Source organism: Neophocaena asiaeorientalis, unplaced genomic scaffold (genome assembly GCF_003031525.2).
Source record: "Neophocaena asiaeorientalis asiaeorientalis breed wild unplaced genomic scaffold, Neophocaena_asiaeorientalis_V1.1 scaffold182, whole genome shotgun sequence".
Taxonomy (NCBI): domain Eukaryota; kingdom Metazoa; phylum Chordata; class Mammalia; order Artiodactyla; family Phocoenidae; genus Neophocaena; species Neophocaena asiaeorientalis.
The window spans coordinates 609,616-627,278 of NW_020174648.1; the positions used below are offsets into that span (position 1 = coordinate 609,616).

Genomic DNA, 17,663 nt, shown 5'->3' on the forward strand with positions numbered 1-17,663 from the left:
TTCCCCAATTGTTAACATTTTACCACATTTGTCTTTATTCTCTCTGCATATTTATATGCTTTACTTTTTTCCAAATAATTTAAGAGGAAGTTGCAGGCATAATGCCTCATTAACCCTTAATACTTTAGCACGCATTTTCTAAAAACAAGGACATTCTCCAATATAACCGCAGTACAAACATTGAGACAATGTTACCATCTAATCCACAAACAACATTCAAATTTTACCATCTGTCCCAATAATATCCTTCATGGGTCTAGACTCCAATCCAAGATGATGTGTTGCATTTAATTGTCATATGTCTCTGGTCTCCTTTAATTTGGAATAGTTCCTTAGGCTTTCCTTGTCCTGTATGTCTTTGACATTTGCAAAGAGTACAGCCTGTAGAATATTGTTCTGTAGAATATTCTTCAATTTGCATTTGTCTGATATTTCCTCATGATTAGCTTTAGGTCATGCATTTTTGTCAGGGCCGCCACAGAGTAACACTTGGACCAGTGTATCACATCAGGGACATGCAATGTCGATTTGTCCCACTACTTGTGCCATCAAATTTAGCCACTTAGTTAAGCTGGTTCTTCACAGTAAAGTTAATTAATAAGCATTTTGTACTTATTAATAAGTATTTTATTGGGAGATACTATGAGATGATGTGAATATTCTGTTTCTCATCAAATTTTCATCCACTGGTTTTAGCATCCACCGATGATTCTTGCCTAAATCAATTTTTATTATGATGGTGGCCAACCCTGATTTTTTAATTCCATCATTCTTTCTATGTTTATGTGTTGGTGTTACACTGTGAGGTAGAGTTTTCTCTTATTTATTTACGTATGTCATTTTAGACTCATGGATTCCTATTATATTTATAACAGGTTGTAACATTAGTCTTGATATTTATTTTGATTCTTAATTGCCCTCAATATGGCCAATGCGAGACCCTTCAAGCCGAGTCCTTTTGATATGTCCTCCTCATTCCTGAGTACTATGTCATTTTCTGGAAAAAGAATTTCCAGGTTCATCTTGTATATCCACTGTCCTAGCCCTGTATGTTAGTTCCTGTGGCTGCTGTAACAAATTATCCCAGACTTTGTGACTTAAAACAACAGAAATTTATTCTCTCACAAGTTTGGAGGCTAGAAGTCTGAAATCAGTATCACTGGGCTGAAATCTAGTTGTCAGCAGGACCATGCTCCATCTGGAAGCTCTAGGGGGGCGTCCATCCCTTGCCTCTTCTAACTTCTGATGGCTGCCAGCATTCCTTGGCTCGTAGCCATATCACTCTAGTGCCTGACTCTGTGGTCACATGATCTCTTCCTCTACTGTCCGTAAACTCTTTTTCTGTTTCTCTCTTATAAGGACTCTTGTCATGGGTATGTAGGGCCCACCCAGATAATATGGGATAATCTCCTCATCTTGAGAGAAACTTAATCACATCTGCAAAGATCTTTTTTCCAAATAAGGTAACATTTACAGGTTCTAGGGATTAGGATGTGGATATCATTTGGTGGATCAGTTTTTAGCCCACCACATCTTGGACTCAGTCATTTCTTGAAGGAGTGCTGGTTCTTCTTAATGGAGAAAGATATTTAGAAGCCAAGATGTGAATGCTAGGTATGCTCTTGCTACTTGGATGCCTTTACTTCCTGACACTCTATGCAGATAGAGCTAGGAAATTACAGCGAGAGAAAGAGAGAGAGGTGTGGATGTATGTCTGTGAATATGTTAGACTGCACCCCACAGGCCTACAAGCCCAGCTTCAAGACCAAAGAAAGAGCCTAGAGTCAGCAACAGAGATATCAATGGTTTAATGGGCGGGGCGGGGGGGGGGGGCATATATTACATGTCTGAAGCAAAGTCCTGGAGCGACACCCCACCATGCGCAGTGCACGACCGGCAGGACATGGTTGCAGTCTTCACTCCCAAGGTAGGGCAGAAGGGGAGATTACCAATTATAGCCTCATTAGTTACCAGGGAAACCAGTAGAGGGTCATGTCCATCACCTGCCCCTTTGATAAGAACAATCCCTAGCTGGGGCTTGGGGCAAGTATGCAGGAAGGTCAGTCATGTGGGTAGGGTAGAGGTGAAGCAGGCACTCGTGGGGCAGGGGATGTACGGAGAGCAAGAGAACAGCCGTCCTGAGTGGCCTGAACATACACTCCACCCCTACGCACCCTGCATGACCCTTACAATCTTGGCCCGCCCCTTTTCCACAATATCCCTGGGGTCAGGTATATAGCAGGCACTGCAACCAGACACCACAAATACAATACAGACAGCAGCAGCCACAGCGCATCAAGAGTAAGATACCCAGTATGCTCAGAACAGTCATTCTCCAGGATGTGGGCAAATTTTGGAGCCAAGCACTTACCAGGTCAATGTAAAGGGAGTCAATAGCAGTAGTGCCCTGTCCAGTTATAAGGAAGGTAAGGCCACCCCTGGTTTTCACAAACCCAGAGCCACCCCCATGGGGAGGTGAAGGCCTGGCTTTAAAAGAAACATTCTGGTGGCCTAGCCAGGAGTCAGCAGTCACAGTACAGACCTGTCACCACATGTTATGTTGAGCATCACTAGGGGTGAACCCATTAGGTCTTTTCCATCAAAAAGCAGTTAATCCCACTAGTTGGACTTGTGTGTCCAGAAGCTAGCCTATTCCATTCCACACAGCATAGCCCAGGAGGGCTCACAGGCAGTCAGTTGTACAGTAATGTTTACCAACAGGGGTCCTTCTGATGTACTGACATGTGGGACAGGAAGATAGTGAGATTCTTTCTCCTCCATGGTCAGTAGTCCCCACATAATCATAGTAGCCGGGTCAATTTTTCATGGAAGTCCAGAGGAAGACAGTGGCATCTGGCTGTTGACCCAGCAATTAGACTCATTTCTCAGTGAGGCCATTGTTGCTGCCCAGTCCTTGAATAGATTTCCTCCCTCAGGCTAGGGACAAAATATAAGACATCTAACAGACACAACACAGGGGAGATGATGACCGTTAAGCAAAATACAAGCAGCAACCGAATTCTGAGGTAATACCATACCCACCTGTGGTTTTTGTCCTGATCTGCGTTACAATTCAGAAAACTCAACTTTTCAATAATACAAGAATGTGTCTAAAATCACGTATACAACAGCCACCTAGTTTTACCTCGATGTCTGAACCACAGCTACTCCATTTTGACTCTCAAATCCATTCCCTTCCTCAATGGCCAAAGCAGATGTACAATGCGTGTCTGAAAGGACAAAACAGGCTGCTCTGGTCAGTAAAATGTAAGTTAAACCATGTATAAGCTTTCTGACTTCCCCCTACCTCAATATGTGCAGATTTTTCCATCATTTCCCCTTTTGGTTGCAAATCTTTGAATAGAAAACACTAATGATCAAAATATTTGTCCCACAGTGCTGAGGTACTGGCTTCTACCCCAGGTTCAGACCATGTCCCTCAGTGCTAGGCCTCCTTAATATCCACCTAGTCATTCACGTTGGGGGAAAACGAATCAGATCTTATGAACAGGCTCAGAGGTATGTCAATGGGGAAACACTTTATAGGCTGTACATTTTTATCACTTATACCTAGTTGTCACACAAGCATTGTACATGTGCTTTTAGCAACAGACTTAAAGCGAGCAGTGTTACATAGCATGAGTAGTTATACTCTGTGGCAACTCCACTAGAGAATTTTCTTTTCCTTCTGAACATCAGGGCAAAAGTGTGGCTAACACAATAACTTTCATAAATACAGATCTCAATTAACAGAACTAAAATTTAATATCCACTAAAACATAGTCTTACTAACACAACACTGTAAAGCAATTATACTCCAATGAAAATATTTTTTAAAAAAACATTGCCTTTTTTTCTTTCTGAAATTACCCTCATCTCCACCAAACACAGCCAAATCAAGACTAATTTGTTTGCAAAACAAGTCTGGTCAATTGATCATATAGGTCCCTCGAAACTGGCTGAGGTAGAACTCCTCAGAAGGAGTCTCAGACTGAATTCCCAACAGGCTTCTCAAGGCCAGGAAAGTCAAGCCCAGGGCCTGACATAAGGCTCTGTCCCAGTGGGTTTCTCAGTCCCCAAAATATTGAGATTCCTCCACATGCTAGGAGATAGTCATTCCCATTCACCTGATAAGGCAGGTCAGAACCCAAGATTCTCCAATTTCTGGAAGCACCAGGCAGTGAGAAAAGAAAAATATCTCAATTGTAATTATAAATTACTAATTTATAATTTACCAAATTGCCATAACTCATAAATCATGCCATAAATCATAACTCAAGTGAGGGGAAGGTCTTCCCTCTATCTGGAAAACAGACCAAAACCAGTAACATTCCAGACAAAACCCCTAAACATTATAACCATATTCACCAGTTCACTCCGTAACTAATCTTTTTGTTAACTTTTTATGAAACCATCAGGCTTTCCATTAGGATTCTTTAATTTCTTACCCCGTTCAGCAGTATAATCTGAAATTTATCAGAGACCTGTTATTGTCACAAGGTCCTTCCTATGAATCTTCTTGAAGATGAAGCACTTTTGCAGAAGCATCAGAGTACAATTACTGTCTACAAATGACAGAAGACTTTAAAAGGCACAAACACCTGATCTTAATGTAATCAATAAAGAAACTTGGTTACAAGAATTATGACTGTTTATAATCTTAACCCTTGAAAACCTCAATCTCTGGCAAAAGCCAAGAAGCAAGTCATTGTGCATTTCCTGATTGGAAAACTTAATGCTTTAGTCTTCCTCTCCTAAGCAGGCAAAGGTAGCTAAACTGAGACCTTTAATTGCTAAACTCAGCAATTAATGTTCCAGTATTTTATCCTATTTGAAATGACCCAGATAGTCATTTAACTTCATTTAGTTTCAAGTTACCGAAATCTAGAGACTATTTTAGAGAGACATTCGTAAAACATAATTATTTCTAGAGTTTACTTAAAAGCCTTTTTTCTCCTTTACTCTCAGAGATCACAAAAGATTAAAGTTCCAGAAAGCCGTACATAATTTACATCTCAAAGGCACAAGAGACACACCAGTTCCTTCTAGAAAGCTAGCTTAACCAATTACAAAAGGCTCACTTTGATACAATAGCAGAGCCATTAGATGCCATTGTTCTCCAGATAGCTTGGCAGCCCCCATTCATCAAGGACAGCCACCACGAGGCCCCCAATACTAGTGGACAGCCACCCCGGGAATATCCCCTGCAACTTTCAGGATCACCCCTGGAACTTTTGGGCCTCATGTGTTAGTGGACAGCCACCTCAGGATTATACCCACAACTTTTGGTCCCACATACTAGTGGACGGCCCCTGCAACTTTCCATTCCCCGTCCTGTATTTCCCGACATCTCAGTGCTCACAGGAGTTCCCTGTTTCCTGGCTGGCTCTGCCAATTGTTGGGCTGCACCACAAAGGCCTACAAGGCCTGCGCTTGCCCAGCTTCGAGACTGAAGAAAGAGCCCAGAGTCAGCAACAGAGACGTCAGTGGTTTAATAGATGGGGGAGCTTATACATCTGAATCAAGGTCCTGGAGTGACACCCCACCACGTGAGGTGCATGGAGGGCAGGACGTGGTGAAGTTCTTTGCTTGGGGGGGTGGGGAAGGGGAGATTACCTGTTACAGGGGAATTGATGTCAGGTGGGCTCATTAGTTACCAGGGAAACCAGTAGGGGGCACGCCCCTCACCAGCCCCTTTGATAAGAACAATCACTAGCTGGGGCCTGGGACAAGCACGTAGGAAGGTCAGTCATGTGCATAGGGTGTAGGTGAAGCAGGCACCGGTTGGGCAGGGGATGTATGGAGAGCAAGAGAACAGCCATCTGGAGTGGCCTGACCATGCAGTATATGTATGCCTATGTAAGTATCTATCTATAGATACACACACACATAAATACACATAAATCTAATTTATCTACTCATGTAAAAACCAGGAGCTCACACAGAAACCTTCAATTCCAGTTCACCAGTACAGAGTTTATTCCAGCCTTCTTCCTTTCTGTATTTGTAGCTTGAATGTAGATCTGTCCAATAGTGAGAGACCTGGCTTCCATTAGCCTCAAGACGACAGTGAAGGGTTCAGAAGTTCCCCTACACAACATACATATTCACGTTAGTGCTGCATTTTTCTCATCCTTTAAAAAAATGTGAATTACCAGACATGCTGAATCTTAAATTGCTTATAGACATAAAATGTTTTCAGCTGGATGAACACCTTCATATTTTAAAACCCTAGAAGACCCTGGGGGGAGTAATTTTCAAATCCACTCAGACACACTAACAGATGATTTTGCCCCTCACTAACTTCTTTTCTGATGTTGTTAATGGGAGGAAGGGTGGAGTTCCGCAGTGCCATTTAAATTCTAGACAAACGTTGGATTTATAGTTCTATTGTGTAATATCATTGTCTGACACATAAAGTGGTTTTCTTACTGAGAAATAAAGACTGAGTAGTGGTGGAGGAGGGAAGCTGAGGGAAATTAGTGGATTAGAATGCATGTGGGTGACTCTTCCAGACAAAGTTCTTTGGGCACATTTTGTCTCTTTGCTCTCTGCATTAAAAAAAAAAAAAGTGTGTGTGTGTACACGCACATGCACGCTCATTTGTGTGGTTATCTTAGCTGTCTCAGTCCCTGGGCTGCTTAAGCATTAATAACAACCAAAAACACAACAGATTTTGTTTTTGTTGCTATCGCATATGCCAAGCATCTGGGCTGAGACAAGGAAAATGGAAACCTGAAAGCCTCCTGAAATTGTGGAATGATGACAGTAGCTTTTGGTAGCAGGAACTGGGTTTCATTTTCCCCTTCTATTACAAGGGTTCAGAAATGAAAGGGAGGACACTTAAAAAGGGGGGAAAAAGTCTGGTGACTACACACCACAGTTTAAAGAAGGAAGATGTAATCAGGACGTAGAGGAAGTGACAAAGCAGATTTTGCAATAGTTAAGCCTTTTTTACAGGGTCCAGATCTGTGGCGTGACTATAAAGCAAATAGGATTTCTTTAACACCACACATCTTACTTAAACATTAAAAGCAGTTGTACCCACTTCAAAGTGGCCACCCAGGGAGCCCATGCACAATGCTCAGCAGAGTGTAGTCTTTCAGAACATTTGGAAACATCTTCTGGAGTTGACTTCAGAGTCACTGAAGGAGCCACATGAAATTTTAGGCTTGTGTCTATAGCAACGAATATTTTTTCCCACCCAGACTACAATTTCCAGCCGTTTATTATCCACTTTTATTTTTCTCATTTGACTTTAAAAGACTTGGAATTTTCCCCCCAAATCACTCTCAAAGATCTTTTAATGCAATTCGAAAGAACGTCATTAGTGATAATTATGGTATGAATAACTACTTATTGGGCTACCTGGGATATGCAGATACTTTATATACATTATACCTGGTCTTTTTTCTCGTTTTACCAATGAGGAAACTGAGGCTGTGGGGGAGATTAAGCAACTGGGTCAAGGTCGCATAGCTAAAAAGTGGCAGAATTTGATTGGCACCCAGGTCACCTGTCTCCAAACAAAACTCACGCTTTTTGCCCCAGGCTACAACTAAAGAATCACTCCACTTTTTTTTTGAGTTATGGCATTTTAGCCCTAGAAACGTGGTGACTCCCAAAGTGGCCATTTCAAAGGCACAATGCTCATTAGATTGTATAAATGCTTGTTTATGTGTTTCAAGCCTGTCTCATTATTTCATTGTCACAGCTCATACTTTATGTCACAGAGAAAACGTTTACAACTGAAAATGTTAACAGGATATTACCCACAATTGAAGATGGTAAATGTTAATATTACCATTTAGAACAATGAGTCTCAGGAACTGGAGGCGGAGGGGTGGGGGGCGGGGAGTTCAGTCTCCCACATGCCAGCCCACCCGCATCTCGGGGGGCCGGGTTGTAGGTCTGGTTTGAAAACAAAGCAGTGCTTTGTTCTAGTGTTTTTTTCCCCGATACTTATGCTGAATTTCAGAAAATGAAAGGAGGGCATGCGATGTTTTAAAGTTTATCAAATGGGAAAGCAGTTTTTTTTTTTTAAATGCAGGGATTTTAAATAAGTTTGGAAAATACTATAAGAAGGAAAACATAATCTGCTTTAATATTTTAGAAATCTTTGCCTCCGTACAAGAGAAAACTGGTAAAAGCGAGAGGTAAGGAGGTCAAAGAAAACACATCTTCAACATCCATTGTTTAATAATTCAATGCAAACCCTCCTTATTATGCCTCTAAAAATCATTATTGTTCCGAGAGGGGCGCTGGGGAGTGGAGCAGCAGCCTCTGGGCACAGAATAAGACAGAGCAGCACGTGAAGTTCCAGGAGCTGCAGACATTCAAACCTGCTCCCTTCTCTTTATGGAAACCCTGGTGGTGAGAGACAAATGCTCCTGAGCATCTGTTCGATAGGCAGTTGTGAATGGCGGGGATTCTTTCTAAACAGATTTGTAGCTGTTGTGTAAACAGCTGGGTTTAAGAAATAGCTCCATTTGCACCAGCCTATTATTTGACGAAGGAATTTGAGTGTGTGGCCTTGTGTCTCTGAGAAGGTCAGAGCGGTTGATTGTTTGCTGGGTGAAATCCTGCATTTAAAAAGTATTGTGTGTTCAGGCACTTAGGCTTCCATTCTCATTCTGCACCAGTATTTCCACCCCAGTTTTCCTCTGTATTCTTCTTACTTTCAGTTATTTGTGCTTAGAAGGATGGTAAGATTCATAGGCTCCAGATACCGTATCTGCTTTATTCACCTGTGTCCTCTCAGGATATAGCATGGTATCTGGCACATGGTAGGTACTCAGTGAATGAATAATCCAAAAGCTCTTGCCGTATCCTGCTCTGGACTCTGAGCTGGTCATTGCCCAAAGCTCATTTGAGTTCACTGGGTCAAATTCCAAAGCAAGCAAGAGAGTCAGTTTTCAATGATGGATGGGCAGTGTGCCATTGCCAGGCCCTTCTCGCTACCATTTGGAAAGCAAACCACTGTTTACCCTGCGAGCCTTTTGGAAGAAAATTGGCACTTTGACACACCACCCTCAAAGGGTCTACCAATCCCTGTTCTGGAAATACAAAATCTGGGTTTCCTCTATGGCTAAAGTCTTGGGCTTAGCCCCCTTGGGGCAGAAGCCAGGGATGAGGGAAGCCCTGGAAATCAGCCAGTGCCATCAGCATGGCCTGCAGCGACATTTCTCTGGAGGATGTCCTTGCTTCAAGCCAAAGGAGTCTGCCATTGGATGCACTTGAGAAGAGATCAACTGCAAACTGGGAGTGGATATGTAGGGAGCAGAGGAGTAGGAGACAGGGGATGCCAAAGCTGAAGAGAGGCTAGAGCAGGAGGGAGACAGGTCTTGCGTGGACAAGGAAACCTGTGCTCTAGTCGTACTTCCTGGACTATGAAATGTCCGATACTACAGGGAGGGTATTCAAAGGAGAGAAGTCAAGTAAGCAGAACCTAGGCCACTGGGATCAGAATGAGCTCACCTGGGGAACTTTTGCAATCATGGATGCCTGATCACACCCCTAGAGATCCTGATTTAATTGGTTGGAAGTGGGGCCCAAGCCTCAGTAGGTTTTATCAGCTCCCCAGGTGATTCTAATGTACACTAGATCAAGCAAAAGTGAACAGAAAGCAGAAAGAATGTGTTTATCCATGTAACTTCTTTTTTTTTTTTTTTTTTTTTTTCGGCGGTACCCGGGCCTCTCCCTGTTGTGGCCTCTCGGGTTGTGGAGCACAGGCTCCGGACGCGCAGGCTCAGTGGCCATGGCTCACGGGCCGAGCCTCTCCGCGGCATGTGGGATCCTCCCGGACCGGGGCACGAAGCTGTGTCCCCTGCATCGGCAGGCGGACTCTCAACCACTGTGCCACCAGGGAAGCCCTATCCATGTAACTTCCTGTCCCACAGCTGATTCCTCTCACCTGCTGGCCCAGCTCACCCCAGGCACTGAGACCTAGTCTGAGCCTATTCCTAGTCCAGAGAAATTGAAGGGAGCTGATTTCCATAGCTCAGGTGACTGGGTTAATTGGGGCGGTCCCCTCCACTTTCTCCTTTGGTCAGCCAGACCATGTCCTAAATCAGCTGAAGACCAAAAGCCTTGCATCATAAGCAGTGTGATTGAATTAGCATATAATACAGTGGTTTAGCTTTAGGGTTGCCAGTTGCAAATTAAAATACAGAACACTGAATTCCGATTTAATTTTGAATAAACAATGAATAATTTTTTTTAGTATTAAGTATGCACCATGCAATACTCGGGACATATTTGTACTAAAAATTATTTACCTGAAATTTAATAGGGCATCTTGTATTTTATCTGGCAAATCTACTTTAGACTCAAATGTTACGTTTGAATTTAAGAGCGTGACTAGTTTTTTATAGCAAAATTGAAAAGATTGGGTTACTGTGTACGTAACCGTTTCACTCTCAGAAGTGTCAAGTTTGAATGAATTATGTGGTCATCCTATGCATGGTGACCCAGGCTGAGAATACCTGGCTGTACTCAGTAAGACAAGGATTTTATCGGTTAGTCCCATACAGGAGATGATCTCTAGTTTTCTTTCTGGAAGCCTGGGGTAACAGAACATGAACTCCATCTGGGCAGCTACTGTTAAATCTGTTGTACATTTCTGTCTCACTGATGCCTTTCTGTAGCTGGAGGAGGTGGACCCTGTAGGAGGCAAGGATGGCAAACTCCCTCTCTGCCACCAGCATGCCCTGTACCGTGCCAGGGGTGGCAAGAGCTGCAAACCTGACTCTCCCCTGGGTTGGGGAACTCCTCTCACTTGCCCACCAGATCTGGAGGCTAAGGCAGGTAGCCATAAAGCTGCTTTTATTTTACCTTTAGCTGGTGTCTTTATCTGCCTGTAATGAACCATTCATCTAGAGGCAAAAGAACATGTTCTCAATTCTACCTTTGGAACTAGGAAATTAGTCTTTTACCAGATGAAAGCACTCAGCACTAAACCAACTGCTGTTTGTTCCATGCCGTCCCTCTGTCTGTGTTCCTCTAACTGTAGTGGCCCGATCATACATCACACCTAAGGCAGATGCGAAGAATCAGCCCTGGTCCACGGCCATGGCCCTGATTCAGATATTTATGAGCCTGCCTCCCTGTGTGTGTGACCCATCCATTACTGAATAGCAAGTATGCCCAGAGCACCTCAACTTTCTGCGCAGTGCCTGATATTAGCCTCAGGTTTGCCTCCTTGCTCTGATCACCAGACTTTCTTCTCCTGTTTATCAGACTTGAGGCTCCCTCCACCTGTCCCTCTGCTTGACTTAGGGCTGTATTGATCCTTGAGCTACAGCATTCTTAAAGCTATAAGATGCATAAGGGACATACTCTCTACTATCTTTGGTCTCCTGGGATCCCTCAGGACATTATACCTGAGACCCTCAATAACCTATTCCCTGTCTGTCACCTAATCGGGAGCAATATTCTGTCTAGGTGACAGCATTCACAGCACAGCCATATTACTCCAGTGTCCCAGGCCTCACCAGCCTGGGAGTACCATATTTGGTGATATCTCTTCTCACCCAGAATAGAGTCAGTTCAGTTTTTTCTCCACTTTCTCTACCTCTCCCCACGTATTGCCAAGAATGCTTGGCTCACTTTCCATGTATCAGCTCCTTTATAGCTGCTTCCTGAAAAGAAATAACTCTGACGAGTGCTTGTAGGCCCATCGCCACACCTGCTGACCTCTGGACGGCCCCGATAGCATCCCCACCGCGGCTGATGTGGAGAGCTGGTCTCTGTTCTGAAATCCGGACAGGCTAGGGAGGCCAAAAGGAAAAAAAGAACACTATTTTATTTTTTTAGCGGTACACGAGCCTCTCACTGCTGTGGCCTCCCCCTTTGTGGAGCACAGGCTCTGGACGCGCAGGCTCAGCGGCCGTGGCTCATGGGCCCAGCCGCTCCACGGCATGTGGGATCTTCCCGGACCGGGGCATGAACCCGTGTCCCCTGCATTGGCAAGCAGACTCCCAACCACTGCGCCACCAGGGAAATCCAAGAACGCTATTTTTAAAAAATCATTTAAATTGTTATGACCATACCCATTTGCTGCTCTTTGACTTGCTGGACCAGCTCGTTCATCTTCCCACTGAGCCGTTGGGGCACCTACAGCTTCTCACAGGCCAGGATGGACAATGACAGGGAAGGTCCTCCCAGACGAGCCCCAGCCAGGCTGAGTACCCAGCTAACTCTATACATCTTGGCCCATGCAAGTCACTTGCTCCAAGCTGCCAGACAGCCCGATGCTGAGAGCTGTCTCACTCCTGGATCTCCGTGGATCTCTGGTTCCCAAAGTCCCTGTTGCGTACTCCGCCCACCTCCTGCAACACCACCTGCTACCCTGGCTGGATAGTCCCGACATTGAATGCCTGGTCCCTTGTGCCCACCCGATCCTCTGTGGTCATGGAGATTCCCCTGTTTGGCCCCAGTTCTTACCATATCTGTGGCTGGGCTGCCACTGAGCACCTGGTCACCACCATGCTTTTGATTTGGCCTTTCCAAATAACCATCAGCCAAATGCCTTCTGAGCTTCCATTCCAACAGCATGCTGGAGGAAAAAAAAAAAAAAAAGGACAGATGGAAACGAGGAGGGTGTTCAGGCAAGAGCAAGCACTGAGAGGTGCCAGGGGAGAGCAGAGCAGTTATACCAGATAACCCTACTTCCTGATAAACGTTTTGTGCCCTTTCTTCTTATCACTAATTCACTGGGGCTGGAACATGGTGACTCAACCCTGTGGTGGAACTGAAAATAGAAAGGCCAATACAAATTTTTCCCTTCCCTAAGACGACTTACAGTAGGAAATGTTAAAAAAAAACTATAAGCACAGTATTGTTCAATATTCCTAAAGAACCAATGAGTTGGACTGAGCATAATTTAACTTACCAGAAACTTTCATTTATACACATAAAAAAAAAAAAGAGTTTGACTACTGTATAAAGCTAGATACTAACCTAACTTGTTGGAGAGCAAAGTTACAACATCTTATAAAATAAGTAAATGCTACTGAACACTTAGTGAGCTGAACATTCTCTATGTTAACTTTGTCAGCAAAGGCATGGGTTATCCAAAGTCATTTCTGATGTATCTCAACCATATAGAGCTATAAAATAAAATGAGTTCATTAGTTGTTGGGCCAGAGGACAAATGTTTCTTTATTTCTTAGGGACTCTGAGGTGTAGCCAAAAATTCAAATGCCTAGTATTTATCTCTTAATGTAACTTCTAGTGTTTCTTTTGTTATTGAGACACCCTAGGAGGAACATCTCATATGAGCACTACGGTAATGCTATACTGGTCCATGTGCACTGTGGATCTTCAATGACACTGGTTTTATGACCTCGAACCACTTTAGATTCTACCTTAGCTCCTGCCTAGGAGTGTCACCCAGTAACTGCTCCCCCCTGGGAAGATACCCATGGCTCTTACATGTCCAGTGTTTGTGAGTTTCATTTCCTGAGCCACTGAACTCACCTGCTTCATCCCTCCACCTCACCCAATTCTTCTAATCTCTTTCACTTCGAGCCTGGCTGCCTTTATACTGTTTTGTTTTGCTCCTTCAGCTCACATCCTGGGGAGACGAAATAGCATGTGGTTCCAAGTCTGCCACTTACCAGTTCTTCACAACCTGCTCAGCCTCTCTGAGCTTCATTTTTTATCCATAATAATAATATACCTTCTTATATGGTTATCGAGAAGGTTAAAGGAGATAGAGCTGGAAAGTGCTTAGCAAAGTGCCTAGCACATAGTAAAAGGTCAATAAATGTCAGCCATTATTACTACTATCTAGCTTTCCTGAGATGGCCAAAGCCTCGGCCATTCTTCAAATCTCTTTTTGTTTGACTTGACACATTCATGGATTGCATTGATAGAATCCTTTCCAGGGCAGCCTAGCAACTTAATCTTTCTCTGCTCGCCTTTCATGCGCTTTTATACCCAGTCTTATCTCTGTGGGTGAGACCAGACACACGATTCCATAAAGCAACAGGGACAATCAGAACACGTTCCTGTAAGTTCTCTTCTACGTGTGGAAGGAAGCAGCAGAGGCAAGTCTTACAATATCACCTCATTATCACAAATGCCAAATTTTGGTAAATCAAGAAGCACATTTTCAGAAACTTCTATCATAAATGTCAAACTCAAGATGATCTAATCTTGATCTTACTGAGAATATCAACTAAGAAATTCTCAAAATGGGTGCATCAAGACATTTTATAGGCAGTTATGCTTTCAGCTGGTTGTTGATTCCATTTCTGAAATTTAAATCTGAAAAATAACCCATGGAACTGGATAATAACCCAGTATGTATTCCATAATCCTACATGACAGTTGGGGGAAGCCTCATTATGACTTGGGTTTGAACAGTCACAAACTTTTCTCTTTGGAAAAGAGCCTGCTTTCATTTGGGGCCCATTTTTTCACTTTGGGGTAAAATGAAAGCCTCTCCACATGTCATTTCCAGAAAAATTATTGCCATTGACCATCAAAGCATCCACGTAAAGCACAGGGTCTGTATAGCAGTTTTTTTGGTTTTGGTTTTGTTTTTTGCGATACGCGGGCCTCTCACTGTTGTGGCTTCTCCCGTTGCGGAGCACAGGCTCCGGACGCGCAGGCTCAGCGGCCATGGCTCACGGGCCCAACCGCTCCGCGGCATGTGGGATCCTCCCGGACTGGGGCACGAACCCCTGTCCCCTGCATCGGCAGGCGGACTCTCAACCACTGCGCCACCAGGGAAGCCCTGTATGGCAGTTTTTAAACATGGCTGTACAGCACGATTGACAATAGACAAGACATGGAAGCAACCTAAGTGTCCATCAACAGATGAATGGATAAAGATGTGTTATATATACACAATGGCTGGATTGTATAATCCAGCCATAAAAAGGAATGAAATATTGCCATTGGCAGCAACATGGATGGACCTAGAGAATATTATAGTAATTGAAGTCAGTCAGACAGAGAAAGACAAATATTGTGTGATATATCTTATATGTGTAATCTAAAACACAATACAAATGAATTTACAAAACAGAAACAGACTCACAGACATAGAGAACAAACTTATGCTTACCAAAAGGGAAAGGGGGGAGGGATAAATTAGGAGTATGGGATTAACAGATACACCCTACTATACATAGAGAAAAAATAAGGGTTTACTATAGGGACTTCTCTGGTGGTCCAGTAGTTAAGATTCTGTGCTCCCACTGCAGGGGCACGGGTTCAATCCCTGGTGGGGGAACTAAGATCCCGCAAGCTGTGCAACAAAAAAAAAAAAAAAAAGATTTACTGTATAGCCAAGAAACTATATTCAATATCTTGTAATACCTATAGTGGAAAAGAATGTGAAAAAATATATAAATAACTGAATCATTGCTGTACACTTGAAACTAACATTATATTATAAATTGACTATACTTTAATTTAAAAAAACATGGCTGGAGCTTCCCTGGTGGCGCAGTGGTTGAGAGTCCACCTGCCGTTGCAGGGGACATGGGTTCGTGGAGCGGCTGGGCCCGTGAGCCATGGCCGCTGAGCCTGTGCGTCCGGAGCCTGTGCTCCGCAACGGGAGAGGCCACAACAGTGAGAGGCCCGCGTACCGAAAAAAAAAAAAAAAACATGGCTGTACATTCTGTTACATTCCACCTATTGAGAAGTTGTATCTATATCACTTTTTACTTCAGTCTTCAGCAACAGAACGTGGTGAGTTTTGAGCCGAGTGGAGGCTAGGCTAAGCCAAAAGGATGCCTATGGGTGCAAAATTTAAGGAGGTACTCACTCTCAAGTTTGTGCCAGTATGGGCATTAATGTGTGATGCAATAATCTTCACACTTTGCATCTCTCCATGTGCCTTTACTACAGACCTCCTTGTCTCTGATCATTTAAATGTTTTTCTTTCTAGGCTTTTGACCAGACAGCACTGCCTGGGAAGCTGCATATATTCCCATCTTGGGCCACTCTCTCTTCCACTGGATGGCCAGGTATACTGCTCACTGCACTACCCATTGGGAAGATTTTCCCTTTCCACTGTCTTTCGAGGCAAACCCTTGAAATATCCACAGTCCAAACTGACCCATTCATAAACCAATCTCAGGCAGGTCTTTAACTGGTTATGTGGGATCCCTCATAGGAACAACCCAATGCAATAATTGGGGGAGGGTGACATGGGGATCTAGGCTACCTAGTCATGAAGCTGTCTCATGTCTTCAAGTCTTGCTTGGGCTCAATCCAAAAGGTACCATTGTCAATTTATGGTAGACTTTGCTGGGCCAATCTGACTTTACGACTTGGTGAATGTGACGGAATCTAGCTCATGAGCAGTTCCAGAATCATGGTCGTCTGATGTCTCAGGGTCGAGTGTTCCATTGCTACCAGGACCTAACTGTACACCTAGAGCTGTTTCACAAACAACACCTAATTCTCTGATGTGGGTGGCATGAACTTATTCCAGAATCTCAGAGATCTGCATTGTGAATTTTTTCTGCAGCTTGTCATAAACTCCTCACTGCATCAAGGGAAACCCACCAGTGACACCTGCAACTACATAAGATCGGGTGAATCATATGGCTGAAGTGACGGTGCTAATTGCGGTAGGCCTGGACTTGCTGCAGTGTCCTTTCCTGTTCTGGGCTCTATTCAAAAACTGGAAGCCATTGGTGTCACCTAGTATGTTGACTGGAGTAACATTTCCAGGTGTGGAATGTGGATCAGAATCCAAAGGGGTAGAACCAGGAGCTATGCTTCCTTCTTTTTGGCAGGGGATGCAAGATGCAGCAGTTTATCTTTTACCTTGATTTCACCAATTATTCCCTATTTTTTTTCCTGCCTCTTCCATGATGGAAAAGGTCCGGTGCAATGAACCTGCTACCAGAAGGCTGGTGGGTCTCCCTAGGAACTCTGCATTGGTCTTTACCGTTGCCAGATTAGGCTCTCAGTGGTGGCAGTAGCCATATCAACCTTGGTGGGAGGAAGTCCATAACATTGAGCCTGTGAGTAGCTTCTATCCCTATTGCTGTGACTACTCTGAACATGAATTCATTAAGCACTGGAATGCCTGAGATCCCAGAATGGGTCAGCTTATCATCCTGACTTTTCGATAACCTTCTCTGCATTGGACATGTACAAGGGAAGCAGACATGCTCATTCTGTACCACTTCAAGATGTCCATCCTTATACATTTTTCAGTCTTCCTGTCACCAATCTTCCCTTCCTATTCTTTCCAGTTCTCTGACCATTCATCCACTCTCTGTGAATCAGTCAGTGCCTATTTTCCATCCTGACAGAGTGGATAACCAAATATACTTCTTTTGTTTTTCCCACTGGAAGGATGTCCCTTTACTATTGTCAAATATGCACCTGATTTGGGCTATAATGCTGCGGCAGTCCCCTTCTGGTTAATGCAGGCACACTGTGTAGAACCATTTGTAAAGTAGATCTGAGTTTTCCCCCCTTGGTCAGTTGATCGCAATGGACTCCCTGTGATGTCATTGGTGTGAACTGAGGAAGAGGAGGCGATGCCATAGGATCAGGTGCTGTGGGAGTCTAAGGCACTGCTCATGCAACTCACTTGTGTCTTCAGGATCTTCTTGAGTCCTATCTCTTATACACTGTTTTCACTTGATGATGGATTGCTGCTGAGCATACTCTAAACTTATGAATTG

General features: G+C 43.8%; 1 long non-coding RNA gene across 1 annotated transcript; it reads right to left on the reverse strand.

Annotated features, from left to right (window-relative positions):
- Window positions 1-5,990: 5,990 nt before the first annotated feature.
- LOC112408957 (uncharacterized) lies at window positions 5,991-12,558 on the reverse strand. Its single transcript, XR_003005045.1, has 3 exons — window positions 12,445-12,558; window positions 11,687-11,768; window positions 5,991-6,090 (listed from the first exon to the last, which is right to left on the reverse strand). It is a non-coding gene; the product is annotated as an uncharacterized LOC112408957 (long non-coding RNA).
- Between the last annotated feature and the right edge of the window lie 5,105 nt (window positions 12,559-17,663).